This window comes from Harpia harpyja, chromosome 3 (assembly GCF_026419915.1).
Source record: "Harpia harpyja isolate bHarHar1 chromosome 3, bHarHar1 primary haplotype, whole genome shotgun sequence".
Taxonomy (NCBI): domain Eukaryota; kingdom Metazoa; phylum Chordata; class Aves; order Accipitriformes; family Accipitridae; genus Harpia; species Harpia harpyja.
The window spans coordinates 70,423,363-70,442,570 of NC_068942.1; the positions used below are offsets into that span (position 1 = coordinate 70,423,363).

At 43.5% G+C, this 19,208-nt stretch overlaps 1 long non-coding RNA gene across 1 annotated transcript in view; it reads right to left on the reverse strand.

Moving 5' to 3' along the window:
* Positions 1–13,564: 13,564 nt before the first annotated feature.
* LOC128139970 (uncharacterized) overlaps positions 13,565–19,208 on the reverse strand; it is an 86,801-nt gene continuing 81,157 nt past the window's right edge. The window contains exon 3 of the long non-coding RNA XR_008234567.1: positions 13,565–15,041. This is a non-coding gene — a long non-coding RNA (uncharacterized LOC128139970). The remainder of the gene's footprint in view (positions 15,042–19,208) is intronic.

The following is a 19,208-nucleotide window of genomic DNA, read 5'->3' on the forward strand; positions in this document are numbered from 1 at the left end:
AGGGGATAATTTTATGTCTCACATGTTTTCTGACCCTTTGAAGAGCAGCTTTAAATTGTTGCTCTCCTCCTTGATTTTAGTGGAGGATGCAGCAGACTCGATAGTTTACAAAATAGGGGGTGGGTGTAAATCCTGAAAAAGTAGATCCGTGACAAAATGTTGGTCACTGAGGCCAGAAGGACCCCTTGCCCACCCCTCTGCCTGTGGCAGGATTGATTTAATTATTCTATAACTGTTCCTGTAGATGGGTGTCTGGCCTTGAATAACTCCAACGACAGTGATTGGCCAACGGCTCTTGGCAGCTTGTCCAACTGCCGAACAGTTCTACAGTTTTGCCTAATATTTAACCTAAAACTTCCCTTCTGCTTCAGCCAATTATTATTTGCCCCATCCTTGTTGACTAATGAGAATAATTGATCCTTGTCCTCTTTATAACATTCCTTTATGTCTCCTGTTATTATGTTCCCCACACTCTTCTTTTGCCTTTAGGCTAAAGGTGCCAAGTTATCTTAACCTTTCCTCTTAGATCTGAATGCCAAACTTCTTACCATCTTTCTTCCACTCCTCTAAATTCTTCAATTTGTCCACGTTTTTTTCATACAGAATTGAATGCAATTACTCCAGTTATGCTTTAACCAGTGCCAAGCAGAGCGCAATAATTACTTCAGTAACCTTAGTGACCCCATCTAATAACAAAGGCAAAATGCAGCATGTAATTAAAATCTAAAAAAATAACTATTTTTAAAAGCTAATTGCCTTAACAATCAGAACATTCTACAGCCCAGAGAACACACACTAAAGAATTTAAAGGTTATTGTTCATTCAAAACATCTTTTACAATTATATTCCGTATATTGTATTCTGGGCTATGTGCAGTTTTACTCCTATTAGGAACGGTCTGTACTGCATCTCTCACACTCCCTCCCCCTCTTTTTATTTCCTGCAGATTTAACTCCTAATAGCTCCATGGGGCCCTGTCTACACTAGGGATATTCGCTAAGGATTTCCCACTGCTGCAAGCACTTCTCCAGCTCCACTGGTATGGCACGGCAGAGAACTCCCACTCATGCTTTTAATCCTTTAGGCTATTCCTACGTCTTCCAGCCTCACTAATGTCAGTGGAGCAGAGCCAATGGTGAGACATTTTTAGAAAGTTTCCTTTACAGGGACAAAGTTTTCATCTCCTTTGCCAAGTCCATGGTGCCCTACCTTGAACAATCGCCTTCTCTCTGTTGGCAGCCTGGCCTCTTAAAAGCTCCTCTGTCCTCTTCACGTTCATCAACATTGTACATGCCCACCACAGTCTGTAACTGCACGTACTCCTGCCTTTCAACTGCTATCCCTTCAGGAATGGAAATCCTTGTCAAAACCCAGCACAAATGATTCAACATTACTATCATTCTGCTGACAAGTGCCATTCTTGGAAAACGGTTACATGAATTTCTGGAATTCCCAAAAATAACCAAATTTGGCTCCATTAACAGAAATGGCAAACTCAGACTGCAAACCCACTTGACTAAGCAGAGGCATTTAATTAAATTGTTTTTCTATTACGCAGATAAGTAGAGATATGACTGTTGTTAGTAGATGTAATAGTTTCTATTCTTGTTGCCCCATAGCACCTTAATTAAATTACAATTCTTCTGTTGAAAAACATGTCTGTGAACACCTCCAGGTAGAAAACACAGGAAAATATTCCTAACAAAATAAAAATCAGATTAGTAGTGCACTATTGCATGGTAGACAGGACAAAAAGGAATTGGATTAAGATTGCAACAGGGAAGATTCGGGTTTGACATAAGGAAAACGTAACTGTGAAGCATTGGAGTACATCATCTGGGGACGGAGTGGAGTTTCCCATACTGGATTATCTTCTAGTACAATTCAGATGAACAGCTGACAGGAATGATACAGACATAATTGGTCCTACCTTGGTCCACACCAATGATTTAGGATCTGTTGAGGACTCTTTCACCCCCGTTTTTCTATGATTATACTTCGCTTTAAATTTCTAAAGAATGAAGTAAACTACTGCTCTCATTTACATTCATCTGAGCCTCTTATATTCTATAAAGGCTGCATATTTACAAATGAGATCAGAATTTGGCTTCCTATAATAACACATTGTAACATGCCAGCAATTGCTCCATAACAACGAAAGAGCAAAGTACCTTGTTATATAGGTCTTGTCCCTTAACCAATACATACAAGGCAAAATAATCACTGCTTTTTATAGTGAGACCTCATCCAAGTGTGTGTGTAAGACCTTCTCATACGGCTAAGTAAAGTAACATGTCCACACATCCTCCACCTAGAGAAGAGGTAGATCTGGAGAACTGAATGAAATCAAACAGAATTACCACCTGCAAATTTATAGTGTGCAACCAGGCGTTGACTGGAGTCCAGGCAAACATGAACTTACAAGACCTAGTATGTTTACATGGTTCTTTGGTAGTTAGGTATTTTCTTCCTTCTTTATTTATTACAATGCTCTGGATAGAGATTAAATTGAATAGCTCAGTATTTGGTTTTTTCCACTTACCTTGAAATAAGATTTGCACACATTTTTGTAACTAGATTTAAAAGCTGCCAAGTGGCTTTTTAAACAATTCTCAATGCTTGCGGAAGAGTTGTTCATGGCCTCTTACATACGAGTACTCCCCTAGAGCCACATCAGGAACTGATCCCCTATCCCACACAAATACAGCTTTACCCTCTTTGTCCAGAAGCAGAAAGGCACTTCTGCTTAAAACATGCCAGGACACAAAATCCCCATTGTATTCCACTAGCAAATTCTGCAATAAGACTCAATTTAAAGCCTATTTCGGTCAGTTAAGGCCCTTAAACTATAGGTCTTAAGGACAGGAAAGCCTCCATATACACGGTAGTTCTTAGGGAAATCACTGAGGTCAGCAGAGGCTGATTGACTTCAGCAGATCACTGAGGTCAGCAGATGCTCAGTGGGACAAGAATTTTGTGCTGATCCAAAGCTATCAGAGAAATAAGTAAGAAGGTGGGAAGACTGAAGAGGGTGAGTCCTCCCCACATGTCATTCACCTTCAGGCTGTCAGTGCTGCAGCAACTGGAAAAGCCAACCAGACATCCCTACTCAGCCACGTTGTGCTTTGTAAGTGACTAAAGAGGTCAGCACTCCCACATCGTGTAGAAATGGTTGCATGATGCGGTTTCTACTTCTAAAATAAATTTAAGATTCCATCCCCTAATTCACACAAAAGCTAATAAAATATGGTGGTTTTTTAATGATGTACAAATCAATATTATAAAAAAAAATTAAGTAAATATTTCCCTTGGCAAGAAATGTAAAATATCTCATTCTCGTAACATGCAAGTTTTATATTTAAACAGCGTAAAGTCCCAAATTACCATAATGTGTTAGTAGCATGAAACATTTTTAGCTGCGATGTCTTAAACAAAGCTTGAGTTACTGTCTGCAGTGCCCTCAAGCTATATGTCATAGTCTTCACAAGACTGAAACAAAACACATAGAGCAGCAAGCAGTAACCACATTAAGGTTTAATGCTTATAAACACAGAAGGTTTAACACTTGGCAAGCCAAAATTCCCCTATGACCTGAAGACATGCAGATCGTGACCTGAGAATTAAGTGCTGTGTTAAGCAGTCAAGCTGTCTCCCTAAAGAAAAGACAAAAATAGCAAAAGACTAGCTGAGCCATTGGGTTGGCATATGTCAGGTGCATCCAGGCCCAATTCAGAGCTGATCTGTAGCTGTGCGGGGCCAAGCCTGACCTAGCCCAGCCTTTCCAGGAAGGGCTTCCTAAGAAGAAGGATTTTCAGAGGCACTCAACAGCCGTTGTCCCCACTGACCCCCAGGGAACAGGAATATTTAAGCTACCATGCAACCAAAAAACACCACAAGAGAAAATTTCATTTTGTCTCCATCCAGAAACAGAAACCTTCTGGTATTAGTTGGAGGGAGCAAGACATTACATTACTTTGCCCTGTGTATTCCTCACCATGAACATGCCCTCTTGCTCTCCCTGCCTCCCTCCAAGGGCTCTTCCCAAAAGCGGGTGCCACAGTCCTGAAAAGCCTGGTGATAGAGGGGAAAGAGAGGGAAGAGGGGAAATTAAAATGTGAAACAAAAGTTTTGAACTAAATATTTAGAGATAGGTAGGTCTTTGTTTAAAGAAAGGTCTGCACAGCAGAGAAGTTGGTTTGGGAAAGATGAAGGTCAGCAGATCAACAGCTCCAAACATCAGAGATGAAGAGGAGGCATGCAGGGAGAAGAGGGGAGTGTTAAACAGCTGCCTGGGGGAGCTTAAAAGGGATGCTCAGCATACTCAAAACACTCTAATTTTGCCATACTAGATCTGCTTGTGCCAAATTCCCACACAGAAGAATCTCAAGGACATGAGACTGACTGGGGTATCATGGTTTTATTTCTCTTGCTTTCTTCACTGCAAGCTGCATTTAACTTGTAAATGCACAAGTTTTCTATTCTCAAGTATTTATTGTATTCCTTACAAGATATTTTTTAAAGTTGATCAATATGAAGCTTATCCATGAAGTTACTATACAATTCCTGCTGGATTAAAATTGGACATTTCTCTGTTTATTGGTAAATTGCCAAATGCTGTTGCAAGGAACACTCAACTGTAATGAACTTTTATTCAGGGTCCCAAGGTGCTCATTACAGAGAGATGCATATATTCATATAGATATATATGTATCTTAAATTAGGCAACGAAAGAATCCCATGCTGCCTAAGACCTGCTCAAAAAGCAGAATTTCCAATCTGGAGGGAATCCTGTTATTTCAACTTTCATTTCCGTCCTAAAACAGGCCAAGAAATCAAAATATCAATGAAATAAATTGGTGGAACTCAAAGATCAGAATTATTTAGGTTTGGAAATGTCTATAGACAAAATGCTGATGCTTCCAATTGAAAATACAATGGTCCCAGGCTGAAAAGTCCTGGAATATGATCCTCTTCTCACATGGATAGAAATCAAGAATAATTCTGCTAGAAATCCATGAAGTTACACTGGTGGAAGCCTTCACATGGGTAATAAAAAAAACCCAGAATTACAAGCATTTTATAAAGCCAAGTGCTTTGGAAAGCTTTACGCTTTCAAGCTTCAGGGCATAAAGCAACCTAGGAATTAGGAGGAAAATTTCATGGCTCATCCCCACTGCTGCGATGGAGGAGGCCAGGTGGTCACGCAGCCTCACCGGGGCCAGTTGATGGCTGCTCAGGCTAAATGCAGGAACATCTATATTCTCTTTTGTTTAGCAAAAGCTGGGATTATGGCCCACATTGCACGTGGGCTAGTGCATACGACTTGGGAATGGCAGGGTCCAAGCTGTCTGCTGGGCTTTCCAGGTGGCTGATAGACCCAGGGAGGAGGCAGCAGCCTGCCGTGCAGTGGGAAATACTGGCTGTCAGAAGCAGCCAGGCAAGCTCTGGCAACACGCTCCTGAGGAAAGCAGAGACAAACTGTCTGCCCAGCATGCTGAACGCAGAAGTCTTGGACCCGTGAGCAAAGAAGCTCTCTTCGGACGCTTAACTCCTCTCCAGGGTTCAGGAAACAAGATTTTAGATATATTCATTGCGAGGGACTCAAGGTGTCACCGAAGAAACACACCATTCTGCTATCAACTGCTCCTTTTACTAAAGACAACTCAAAACAACTCCTCCTGCTTGTTTTTTTTCTGTTTGTTTTTTTTTAAACAAGATTCTTTCAAAAGGCCATAGCCTTCAGGCCACAAGCTAATCTTTAACCACCCATTTAATTTTTCTGAGCAAGCTGGCACTGACCATTGTTGGAAGCAGTCACTTTGTGGAAAAAAACCATGGACATTCCCCCGCAAAGCTGGTTCTGCAGAGGACCTGGGGACAGCTCGAGCTCTGGACAAGGCAGACAGCTCTCTGCATCACCAGAGAGCCAACGCCAGCAAAATTGGCAGTTGACTTCTGGTGAAAAAACAGAAATTGAGTCTGAGCACTACTGCCATCTCTTACAGGGGTGGGGGCAGGCGTGTAAAGACATTTCTGCCTGGTTTCCACCACCTGCTCTGAAGATGGTCCCCATGCCTGGAGCAGCAGAATTACAGTGATGGGAAGCTGTGGTCTGGTCACCATCGGGCTTCAAATCTAGCATGCAATAAACACTTTGAACCCTATAAAGTTCAGAGCTGGGTATCCAAATTCACTATGTTAATTTGTCCCAAATCTAGACAGAAAAAAAAAAAAAGAAGAAAGCCCCATATAATCTCTCACCCAAAACCCAACCACAGTGTCTGGAACTCAACAGGGTCAGGTTATTTTCCCACAGTATCAACACCACAACTAGAAATAGAAAGAACCACGACTATCAAAAGAAGCCACTAATTTTCATTAAGTTTCCAACACAGCTTTCTGATTGAAGTGACAGTTACACTTCAGTAAAGTCTTTTGATCTTTTTGATGCTCAGATGAATGGAATCATCACATCTTCAGAGCCGTGCACACTGAGAACATAAATTCTGACTGTTCATTGCTGGAGAGATTGCTTGCTATTTTTATTCTAGTTATTTTCTACTTTAAGAAAAAAGCTGAATTCTCTCTGTCAAAACCAACAGAAAGGTTGTTTAAAGGTATAGCAAGATATACACTCATTTAACAGAATACATACAATAGTCTTTACAATAACCTGATGAGTACCAGAAGTGGACTTGATACTATACAGCAAAGTCAATCATGCTGGTAGATATGCCAGAAGTGCAGAACTGTTTCAGAGGTAGATTTCAAGAAATAAAAACATCTGACCAAAAATATAAGGGGATGGAAAATATGAGGTGTACATGGAGAAAATGGAGATAGCGTTAGAGAATGAATGCAACACAAACCAGCTAATGGTTTAGTAAAAAACACAATTAGTCTTGCAGGTTTGCATGCCTCTAAGCCAGCAGTTCCTGAGCTGTGATGTACAAACCACCACTAGCCAACAATCTTTGGTGGCTGCCCACTGTCAGCTGGCTGAGCATTGTCTTTCTTGTCCCAGCTGTTACATCATACTGAAGATGTAGTTAATGGATGTCAGACTAAACCAAGCCACTGCTGTCATTGCCACAGAGGCATTTACAGAACTGCACATGGGAAATGAATAGGATCAAAGGGCTGAGAGTAAAAATTTATTTCACTCCTCTATCTGTATGGAGATACAGAGTAATCCATGTTAAAAAAAAGGAGGTTTCTTTTGTCTGTTCAAAAATTTGCACCAGCAAGCTTGAGCGGTCAACTGTAGACCAAACCACGGCTGATATATCAGTCAACGCAGCATTTAAAAAGAGTTCACAAAGGAAAAAAGTAATTTTGACTCCTGGCTTAGAGAAATTCCTGGCAAAGGAAGAAACTATGCTCAACCCCCAAATAACCAAACACCCATCCACTGCATATGGAAATTATTCTGCCACCATTTTACTGCTCCAGCAGAGGTGGTGCATGGCCCTTTCGAAGCCTTGGCTCTTTTTGAAGGCTATTATTTTAAACATTTTAGTACTGGGAACTGCATGGAGCTGGCAATTATGGAATTAGAGTGCAGTGTGGAGAATGTCACTTTGAAATCATTTAGCTCAGTTCATTTCCTTTTCGAGCGCAATAGAAAGCAGATGGAGCAGGGAGGGCCAACATGCCACAGAAGAACTCCCCAGGCCTTGGCCCAACACTTTCCTCCCCAGGACTTACAGAGGGGTCACCAAATCCCTGTAGAGTTATTATCCTTTAGAACCACATGCTAAATTCATCCAGGGTCCTGGTCTTTGGAGCAAGTAGCCTCACTCCTAGGTTTGTGTTACACATTGAATGTTAGACCTAAATTGCCAACAAGATCAACAGGGACCCAAAGCTCACACCAGAATAGCAGTGCAGGGAAGCCAGAGAGAGGCCAGCAGAGCACAGCAGGAAGATTAAGTGCTTTGGGAAAGAGAAGCCTTGATAGAGAGACAGAGGCCTCCAAAGAGTTGTCCAATATGAAGGAAAGGTTCTTACCAAAAGAAAGCTTTGCTGTATACAGCAAGAGTTGGACAAGAAATTGTAAGCTTGACTTGCAACAAAGATACATTGAGGTCAAGAGGAAAAAAATAAATTAAGTGCAAGGGGAGTGAAGCATTGCAGCCTTTGTTTGTAGTTGATGCTGCATCACTGGAGGTGTCGAGGAAGAGTTACAGGAATTTCTCCCAGGGACCATCTAGCTAAGTGTGATCTTGCCTCAGAGGGAAGGGATGACTTCCAGGGATGCTCTCCAGCACAACATCTTTTGGATAATTTAATAGCGCCTGTGTTTCTTATACAGAGAAGGAAGGATTCCCCAAAGGAAATTAATGTGTAATAAGAGAAACAGATCCAAGTGCTGGAGTTGCAGGAGGGTCTAACAGAGACACTGGGACTGAGGAAGTCCAAATCTATTCCCTGTTAACGTAACAGGAGAGTTATTCTTCTCTCAGTGTCTCCCTCTGCATTGTTACAAATATCTGGGACAAGTAATGCAGAGAGCCCATGTCTCACTGGCCAGGGTTACGTGCACCAAACAGCAACTGGAGTGAGCCCCAGCCCCATACCTATCCACAGGCCTCTGAACCTACCCATGCACGGCTCCAGTTTGACCCACACATCATGCTCAACCCTTGTTTGCTCCACAGCACTAGCAAGCACATTAAAAGTGGGCCATGCTCTAAGCTTTCTTGTAGCCATTGTCCAACATGCAGGCAGCAGCAGCATCACCACTGCTCCCACTTGTTTCACTGCTTCTGTACAAGTTCCTTGTGCTCATCCTTACAGCCCTTGAAGCTATTTCACACCTCTCAATAGATCTGTCTTCTTAAAAAAAGTCCATTTGCTCCAGGCATTGTGTCAGATGGACAGACTTGTTCCTCAAGGACCTCCAAGGCATAGACAAGACTGATGCCAAAGAAAAGGGCAGCTATCCCAGGTTGATGGCACTGACATGGGACACAGTGTCATCTGCTCTTCATGCCAGTCTCTTCACGCTCAGAGGAAATGTTGGAGCTAGAGACGATTTTCCCCTGGAAGACTAGTTTGTGCCATGCATCTAGGATTACCCTCAATGAAGGCAACATTCCTGTACACATCAGACCAGCTTCAAGGCTCCCTGTGTCAGCAATTCCCCTTCTAGAAACCCATAGTGAAAGAGAAAACTTTTGCAATCACCTTAGAGAGTTTTACCACTCCCAGTTCTCACCAGTTGCTGGCAACCAGTTCAAGGCTGGCTATTACCACCATGGGCATGATTGCAATAGAGGTCTGTGAGATTAGCCAGCTTGTCTGTTCGTGCAGTATCTGCACTGAAAAAAATACCAGGAGCTTGGTCCAGGTGCTTGCCCAATGTGCACTCTGCAGATATCCAGGCAAACTAATGAAACTCCTTAATATCCGCCACAAATACCTCAACCAAAGAGACTGCTGCTCTTCCCATTTCTGAGCCGTAAGCAGAAGGATCAGAGAGAACCAGCTACACCAGACACCTGAAAAAGGGCAGCTATCTGAGACTTCTCTGTGCCATGGGAGCTGGGGTTCTCTTCCTACCTCAGATATTGGCAACGGAACACTTTTCGGCACCTGAGCAAACTCTACTTACCATCTCCTACAGTGATTCAGGCACCACATCAAGACAAGCATGGGTCTTGACTGCCTGCAAGCTCTCAGCAGAGCATGTGCTCAGCTAGTTGACCTCAGCATGACAAACCTGGGGAAGCAGGCTGGACAGGTCATTGCTACCTCTTGCGTAACCTGTGACAGGTCACCAGTAAGCCACCAATAAGCCAGGTCCCCAATAAATCTATGCTGGCAGTGTCTGTCTTTCCCTGCCTCTCCCCACATGCCCCTCACAGGCAGTGTCCCTTTCTAGCACCACTGCCAGTCACACAGGATGTACAGAGGCTTCTTTCCACTACTCTTCCAGCCACCAGGAGCTTCAGCCCCTCCCCAGATCAGGGAGGTAGCCCCAGGGCTACCAAGTATACTCATATGTCTCCAGACCTCTAAGTCAACACCATGGCTATTGCTTCCGCACCTTCTTCTTTTCTACCTACTCATCTGCATCTTTGAAGTGTGTCCCCACATCCTCCCCCTCTTTTTTTAACCATCGCTATAAAGAGACCTGCCCACCTACCAATCTGCAGAGAGGTCTGACTCGTATACAACAGGCCCTGGATGTTGCAACAGCATGGTACTGTTGCACACCACCTATACTACCAAAATCATAGAATCATAGAATCATTTAGCTTGGAAAAGACCTTTAAGACCATCGAGTCCAACCATTAATCTAGCACTGCCAAGTCCACCACTCAACTATGTCCCTAAGCACCATATCTACACGTCTTTTAAATACCTCCAGGGATGGTGACTCAACTACTTCCCTGGGCAGCCTGTTCCAATGCTTCATAACCCCTTCAGTGAAGAAATGTTTCCTAATATCTAATCTAAACCTCCCCTGGTGCAACTTGAGGCCATTTCCTCTTGTCCTATCCCTTGTTTCTTGGGAGAAGAGACCAACACCCACCTCGCTGCAACCTCCTTTCAGGCAGTTGTAGAGAGCGATAAGGTCTCCCCTCAGTCTCCTTTTCTGCAGGCTAAACAACCCCAGTTCCCTCAGCCACTCCTCGTAAGACTTGTGCTCTAGACCCTTCACCAGCTTTGTTGCTCTTCTCTGGACATGCTCCAGCACCTCTTGTCATTCTTGTAGCGAGGGGCCCAAAACTGAATTGAGGTGTGGCATCACAAGTGCCAACCACAGCGGCACAATCACTCCCCCGGTCCCACTGGCCACACTATTTCTGATACAGGCCAGGATGCCGTTGGCCTTCTTGGCCACCTGGGCACACTGCTGGCTCATACTCAGCCGGCCCCTGCTCCTTTTCCACCAGGCAGCTTTCCAGCCACTCTTCCCCAAGCCTGTAGCGCTGCATGGAGTTGTTATGACCCGAGTGCAGGACCCAACACTTAGCAGCTACAAATACAGTATTTGGCATACAAAAGCCTAAGTGATAGGAAATGTGAAAAAAAGTAAAAGCGGACTTGCTCCCCAGCTTCCCCACAGCTGCGTCCTGATGAGGTCTGCAGGGTCAGCCTGCAGGGCTAGTGCTTCAGCTGCTGCTCCCCTGCAGCTAAGGCAGGAGCTGGAGCACTGAGGACTTTGGTGACATGGAGGGGGGCAGTCACCATGGTGTCAATGAGAGCTGTCAGTCCTTCTCCTAGGAACTTGCTTTCTGCTTTCAGAGCAGCATCTTCTTTCTCACGTGGGAGTAAAAGGTTGCCACCCAGTTGTCTTCTGGTATCAGGCCAGCATGTTCACTGGCCTCAGGTGTCTTTCCTACATCAGGCAAACACCCTGGTGAGAAGGCTTCTTACTTTTGGGCATACAAGTCTACTTGGGGTTTGCCATGGGGGCAGGCCTGAGCGTGGCTGGGGCAGAAACTCTCCTGCAGAGGGAAGGCACAGCCTCGTTGGTCTGGGAACCCAGCAGTGCTGCCTGCAGCCCCAACATCCCAGAGCTGCCCCATGCGATGCCAGAGCACACGGCTCTACAGAAACCCTGGCCATGGAATAAGAAGGCTGCCAGGGTGTGCCTGGACGGGGATGGCTGGAAGGAGGAGAGAGGGGAAGGCATCTCCCAGTGAGCTGGGGCTGTGAGGGTGTGAGCCGAGACCAGGCTGCTGGGCAGGGAGAGGGCACAGGAGTAGATGCGTTGGGATAACACCATCTCAGCCAAATAAACTCCACCTCTGCTTGTCATGCTAGCTGATTCCCACCTTTCCTGCCCCTCCAAGGGCTGGGGCTCAAGGGAGGACATGTACTCTCTCAAACATCACTTTGAGTGGCCACTTGGGATAGTCTGTGTTGGGTGCAAGGAGTCAAACATGGCATTTCCTTCCTCATTGTGCTTCTGGAGAGGTTCCAGGAGCAAACCCTACTCTTGGATTCTGTTTTTAAGGGAATCAGTTGATTCGAAAGGGAGTCTAAAAGCAATCTGGTAAAAGGAAATAGGGCATAAGCAGTCAGTGTAGATTCACCCTCCCTCCACTGCCTCATCTAAAAAACTAAGTTAACATGATCTTCTTGAAGAGGAGGAGTGATTTCAAGGGTTAAAAAGAGGCAGGAAGGTATTTGAACTCTAAGAGAAATATTAAAAATCTTTTTTCAAACATATGAATATGTATTAAGAGGCATAGACAATAACTACGTGGTTATTACACTGAGTTATTTAAACATGAACAGAGTGCTCGGCAAATTAACATATAGAACAACACTGCTCTGGTAGATCAAATGATAATGGGACCTAATAGGATTTCCCTATCCCTAATTCCACTGAATCCAAGTAAGGCTGATTTAAAAGTTGTAAATGTGCAGGAGGTGGCTTCCAAGACAATAAAAAGCATTTCTGTGCTCTGAAAAACAAGCCTTGAGGATGTGACAACACATGAAAAATTCCTTTAGCTGTGCCTCTTCTCAGCACGGTTTGGATGAGCTGAGGCTGCCCCAGCGGCAGCTGTTTCTTGTGCACCCACCTAAACCAGGAATATATATTTGTCATATCTTGCTTCATTTCCATATGCATTCTGTTCCTGTGGCTTTCTTGGCAGCTTCCTCTCATCTGGTCCTGCACCCCACTGCATCCACGCATACAGAGCGAGTTCCCGGGCTGATGCACTTGCAGAGAACAAGCAATGCTGTCAGGATGCACTAGGAGAAGCATCCCTGCCCTGGGCGGCTCATGGGCTTGATCTCAGCAGGCTGCAACAGTGTTTGAGGCAGGCATGCAGGGAGGACAGAGAGAAATGGGCAACTGAAGTACACTTGTGTGAATAGCAATAACCTCCTGGTTCCATTTTAATGCCATATCAAAAGTAAAGCAGGTGATGAAATATACGGGTCTGTGTGTGGGAACTGGCATAACAGAATGAATCTGCACAGGCACAGTGCAACTCTTCACATTTAAAGAAGGTATTAGATTAGATAGAGTTGCAAGTTTAGAAATACAACAGACAGAAGCACTAAATGGTTTTCGGCGAAATCAACACTAAAATGCCAACATCCTGGACTAAACACCTTGTTAGAACTGATTGAATCCCTAACAGCTGTGGTAAAATGCCTTCACTTGCAAGTGTTAGTGGTGGATAAGCAAAATTATCTTGCTGTTGTTGCTATTTATGGCAGCGCCCATAACTGACTACCTGCTTTCCAAACAGATAGTTCTCCAAAGAACCTGCTACAACTGTTATGTGCATGTGGATGTAAAATTATTTTCTTCTATAGTACAAGTTACTCACTGTAGGCTTCAAAGTTCAAAAAACGCCATGGTGTGTGAAACTGGAGTTAAACAACCCAAGGACTATAACTGTGTAAGGGACTTAAGAGCAATCCCCTTACTGTGAGCACCATTTATCCTCTGGACAGTAAGATTTTAACATTGAAAAGCATGTTTGACTTTAAATTCATACTTGAATTCATAAGAAAACACTGAGGTGTTCTATGTTTGCACTAATTATTTTATTTTCTTTTATTACTGTTACAGTTTTTGTGGACAATAAAATCATCAAATACTTATGGGAATAAAAAGTAATAAGTGAAAGCTTAGAGATTTAGAGAATAATATTTCAGGAATTTTGCCTCAACCAGGTCTTCTATTTTTGTTGGTGCACCTAGAGTATGCACGAGAAAAAACAGTGGTGTTGTGTCAAATAAAAAGAAACATCTCTCTCATTAGGACTGTGTTTATCACGCTTTCAAACATTCTACATATCAATGCCCCTATTTGTCATTGTAATTCAATATAATAAAAGCTGTCAAAATTGCTCACTTTGCTTGCTAGAGACAGATTTGCTGAAGTTTTGCAGCTCGAGCCAAATAACACAGCACCAGATCCTCCAGCTTTTATTTCACTCTGCTCTAGGCAGTATTCCTACTGGTTTCTGTGCAATTTTTGCCTGAGTAAGGGCTGAAAGTTTCAGTTTTGAACATGAGACCTTTTTTGAAATAAACAGTCAGAAATCCCGTCTACAAAGCACGTTGGGTGACTGGAATGGTACTGCTTGCGAATTTTATCTCTGAAATGCCAAGCTTATTTCCTACAGATTGTTGCAAAATACAGACTAACTACATCCTTGATGAAATTCCCTCGAGGTGCATGAGGTCACCCCCAGGATTAAACACTGCCTGACCTTTTGCATACAGAGCTCAGAAGGACTGTATTTTGACGCCTACTACGCCTTCGGAGATGTTAGTCTGTTCCACTAAAAACAAAGATTATAGATCTCGTCCCTCATGGGAAGAGCTTCGATGAAGCAACTCTCTGTTATTACCTTGTTCAGAGACTCTCCAGGACCACGCTGTGTCCTTCTGGCAATAGACAAAATAGATAAAGCTATCACTCAAGGGCAGCCTTGAGTAATGGCTACATTTTCCATCATTTAAAAAAGATGTTTTGATGCATTAAATAAAGGAAACATGTTAGGAACTTTGTGTTGGGAATAGGTAGAGTGGCAGGTCATGTGAAAAGCAGCTGGGACAGTGGTTAGGGCAAAGGATTAGAGTCAGCTGCTCTTAGTCTTCTCCACACTACTGACTTGTCCTGAGATTTGGAGAAGTCTTTTATGGTACAGCCTATAAACCAGAGGCCCTCATCTAACTCTTCTGCAACTGCCTTTCCGCATCTGTGAAGACTGTAGCAGTTTATCATGTCAAAACACTTTTACAGGCTCACATAAAAGCTGCTAAGTATTAGCAGCTGTAGTGGCCAGTCAATGCATTTTTACCCCTTTTTGAACATGTGCCCGAAGACCATTTGATGAGGATGTGTTCTACATCTGTAAATAAACACATGTCTGTGTAGACATTGGGACCTGTAAGACCATAGAAGATGAAAAACAAGATGAAATCCACTGACAAATGTAGTTCTTCTGACTGGAGCCTTTATGGTAGATGCATGGACAGACTCTTCCCTGAGTTTTTACTCCAGCAATTATTCCTAACTTGGCATCCAGAAGTCAGCCCTGGCTTCCAACCTGAAAAAAAAAGCAGAGAGTTAGGCTAACACACACTAGCCTCCTTCAAGCATTCAGGGCATTGTGCATGTGATAAAGGGTTGGATAAAACAGTGGCAAAAGTCTGCTATCTTCCAAGGCTCAGGAAAATAAACCACAAAGGCAATTCAACAAAGTCCTCTTTGTTCCTGAATAGAACCAACAAAATGAAAGGAATCTGGTGGAAGAGAGAAGGCAAGAAAGAGGTCTGCTGCAGGGACCAAGGACAGACAGAATCACTCTTTTCCGGCTCTGACAGAGCAAGTGCGTGATCACATGAGCCTCACAAAGACTGGAATTAAAGGGGCTGACTCGGCTGTCACATCACTTAAGCTGCACTGAGGTCAAAGGAGTTTGGACTAGCCGAGGTCAGCCACACGTGGCCCGGGAAGCAGGGGTCTCTTTTTCTAGGCAACAGTTGCTCAGGTTGATAAAAATAGATACCTGGAGCCCATGACGGCTCGTAAAGCTGTCCCTTAACACTGGATTCCCATGAAGTGCAGAATATAATCAATAGCACTCTGAAAAGAACAGAACCACAATGAAGGCAGTCAGATGGTCACTAGAAACAAGTGTAAAGGGCAAACACAGAAGAGAAATCACCATCTGTGCTATCCCCTAAAAGACCAAGGGAAAAAATAGTAAGTCTGAAATATTGGCACACAAGTATGATAAAACCCAAATGCAAATAGGTGTCAATGACATGACTGTAGAGAAGCCTGCTATTTGCATTCATCAATGATGTCTCCAACAGAGACTTCTGCTTGAAGATTTCCAGTGATGCCAGGGCTACTGAAGAATGTCCCTGTGCTAAAAATAGTACCTATTCTCTCCAATGCCCTCTGTCCCCTTTCAGCTTCCATTTCACATGATTCAGCTCCAAGAGAGGAGCAATGACCTCGTCTCACCAGGAACATCAAACATCTCCACAGCTTTGATGAACCTTTTGGTGAGAGTGGGGAAAGGAGAAATGTATGCATCAGCTGTGTAGTTATGTGCTGGATATGTCTGGATACATCCGGAGACTGGTGTTTGAAAGCAAAACCGATGTTCATCTCCTTCAGTATGCAAGCACAGAAAAGCACCTTTTGGGGTTTTGTGGGTTTTTTGATATTTTGTTTTTTTGTTTTCTGGGGACTCCAGTAGCATTTGGACTGGGTCCATAGAAAAATCTATGAATTTTGTCAAAGACACAGCTATATCATGTTTACCATCATCATCACTTCTGTATATAACCAAGCTCAGGATGCTAGTGGGCTTGTTGTTCCACAGCACGGATTAAGTAATTGTCTCTGCCCGATAAACTCATACTCACCTCTATATCCTGATTTTTGAATCAGGATTTTCCATCTTGACGTTATTTGTGGCAACAATGCCAAGTTTTTAAAATACCTTCTACAAATAAAGTCTGTCCCCCATTCATTCCTCAGGTCATTACACTGGGGCTTCCTGGTAAACAAACTAGATCTACTGTGACACAGACAGAGTGAACAGAAAGAGGTTTTCAAGCATCACTCTGTCACACCTCTTTGCGAACAGGGAACTCACTAAAACAAATCCTGAGAGCAAGCCAAAGAGGAAAAACTGCAGGACCCCCAGGGGATCTTCACAGATGTCTTAAAGCTGATAGTGTAGGATGAATCTGAGAAAACAAGTCCTTGGGTAAGCTCAGTTCTCCTTTACAACCTGTTAATGACTATGTGTTTACCTGTCCTTGAGGAAAGAGCCTCTACTGTGGCTTATCACACCCAGAGGGATTCCCACTGTCCTCAGGGAGGTCTGGGTCAGAAGTTAAACTGAAAACTCCAAATTCACTCTCTGTGCTTCATCATTTGACAGACTTTAGACTGAATTGATGTTCAGTGTCCAGTGCTGTAATAGCAGAGAACTGCCTTTTTCATTCATTTCTGTTCTTTTAAACCAATGCTACCGCATTTTTTTTCTGCTCTGTTGCAAAGCTTGAGACAGTGCCGGTGCTGTGTCCCTTAGGTCAGAATCACCTTACAGAAGGACACGCCAATGCCTGTTATTAAAGTGTGTGTGTACGTGTTTAGGCCAGGTGGAAGACAACTGTCTCCACCGATGTTAGCTTACAGGGTCTTAGAGGAGGCAACACAGAGTGAACCACCAAAGCCAGCACCTTCAATGCTAGTGAAGGGAACGGGTAAATCCTCAGAACATGGAATTGGGGCTTTCTGACGCAGCTGGCATCCCGGTGGAGCAGGCACTCCAATCATGTACAGCCTGGGTAAGGTGAGGGGCTTGTGCTTAGGAACCTGAAGTGTCCACCCCTGGCCTCCTGGTCACTGAGAAGGCTGTGATCCACCGAACAGTAGTGTTGTCCCACAGGCGGGGTTCAGTACCTGGTGTGCAATGAGCCAGTCTTACAACGCCGAGATACTTATTTACTTCATGTCTGCGCAGAGATGGGTGCTAGTTGGTGACTCCACAAAGCTGGCACACCACACCAAAGAGCTACAACATATTTATTCTGTTACATCATTAGTAAAAACCCACCTAAATTTACATTCATTGGTTAGTAGTCACCCTCTCATCTATTATTGGTCAGTTATATTTAAATTAACTTTGCTTGTTATGTAAATTAGCACACCTGCTCCTTGCAGGTGGGGGGAGGCAAGTTCTTCCAGCCTGGAATTGAGTTGGTGGTCCCGATCTCCCCCTGCCACCTTTACCTTTCCTTTAGTTTGTGCTTCTTTGGCAGTCATCCGGCCTTGGCCTTCCGTGCCTTCTGGGGCAGAATGTTTCCTTTTATCAGTCTTTAGTTCCCTCTTTGAGGACATAGTCGTTAGCAAAGCATGCATAGTTTATACGAAGTAATCAGGCTTGCATAGAGTACTACTGGTCCTCCTTAAAGAACAAGGCATCATCTTTAACCCTGAACTGCACCACGGCTAGGCCCTGACTCAAACATATGACTACAATAGGATGCTCTGTTCAGCGTTCTCCACTGAAAATGTGCTGGTTTTCTCTATAAGGAAGTTTATTCTTGTATCTCCAAAGTGTTGGGGAGTAATGGGGGTTTCTTTTTCTGTGTGTTGGCACCAGCTCCTCATCTCGGCATGTCTTGCTGGTAACTTACCCACCCACTGCAATAAAGCAGCCTTGGTCTTTCACACCACGTTAAGGAACCAACAGAGTACTTAAACCAGGCTTGGCTTGACTGCCGATTTCAACTGAGTTCACTAGTAAAAGGAAACCCTAGTCGTTCTACTTCCCCACAGCTAGCGTTGCTCAATGCCTAGTGTTAAGATAAATTATGTTCTTCAGTGTATAGGATGAAATAAGACTTGCTATCACAGCAGGATGAGTTTGTCAAACACTACTTACATTAGGCAGCAAACTTTTGTTCCCATAGAAGGAAGGATTTTGAAAGTAGATAACCAAGCTGATCTTGGAGATATATCACTTGGGGCCATGATTCATGATCTGTGTAGCCTCACTTAGTGCAAAGTATATCACTTTCTCTAACAGCCCTTAACAGGGACTTTGACGGAACTATTTTTTTCTTCTGAATGATATATAATCAAATTCAGTTCTACAACTTCATTTTCAGTCATCTCTGTTCATTGTTCTTTTGTTCCAAGTATTCCTTGGCATGGTTTAAGAACTACTAAAGTATTTAATAGGTGTTTAAAAGTAACAGCTATAACTACTTAGACTAGACATAAATAGAAGACGACTAAACGGGTCATTACCTTTACAAGAAAAGTGTTTATGGAGAAGGATTTAAGAGAAACAAGATTATAGATCCAACTGCTCCATTATTCTCTGTGTTTTAAAGGAGAAAGCAGAGTGGGTTTGCAAAGTTAAGTACAGGGTAAGACTATTCTGAGTCTAATAGAAAGACGAAGGTACTCTTAGAGAGAATTTGAGAGGTGCTCAGTCCTTGGAAAAGTCAAGCCACTTCTGCGGCTGCTTCGGTAGGGATTCTTGGCTCTAACATCCCAAGGATGATCAACATTTTGATTGTGATGTTTGGTCACTAAATGATGCTAGTTGTGAACAGGAAAGAATGTATTTTCCATTCAGATGGAGAAAGGAGGGGGGAAGGTATAAGACGGAGTGTCTCTGTCCCCTTGAGATCTATCCAAGATCTTAAGAAATCAATGGAAATCTTTCCATTGAGTT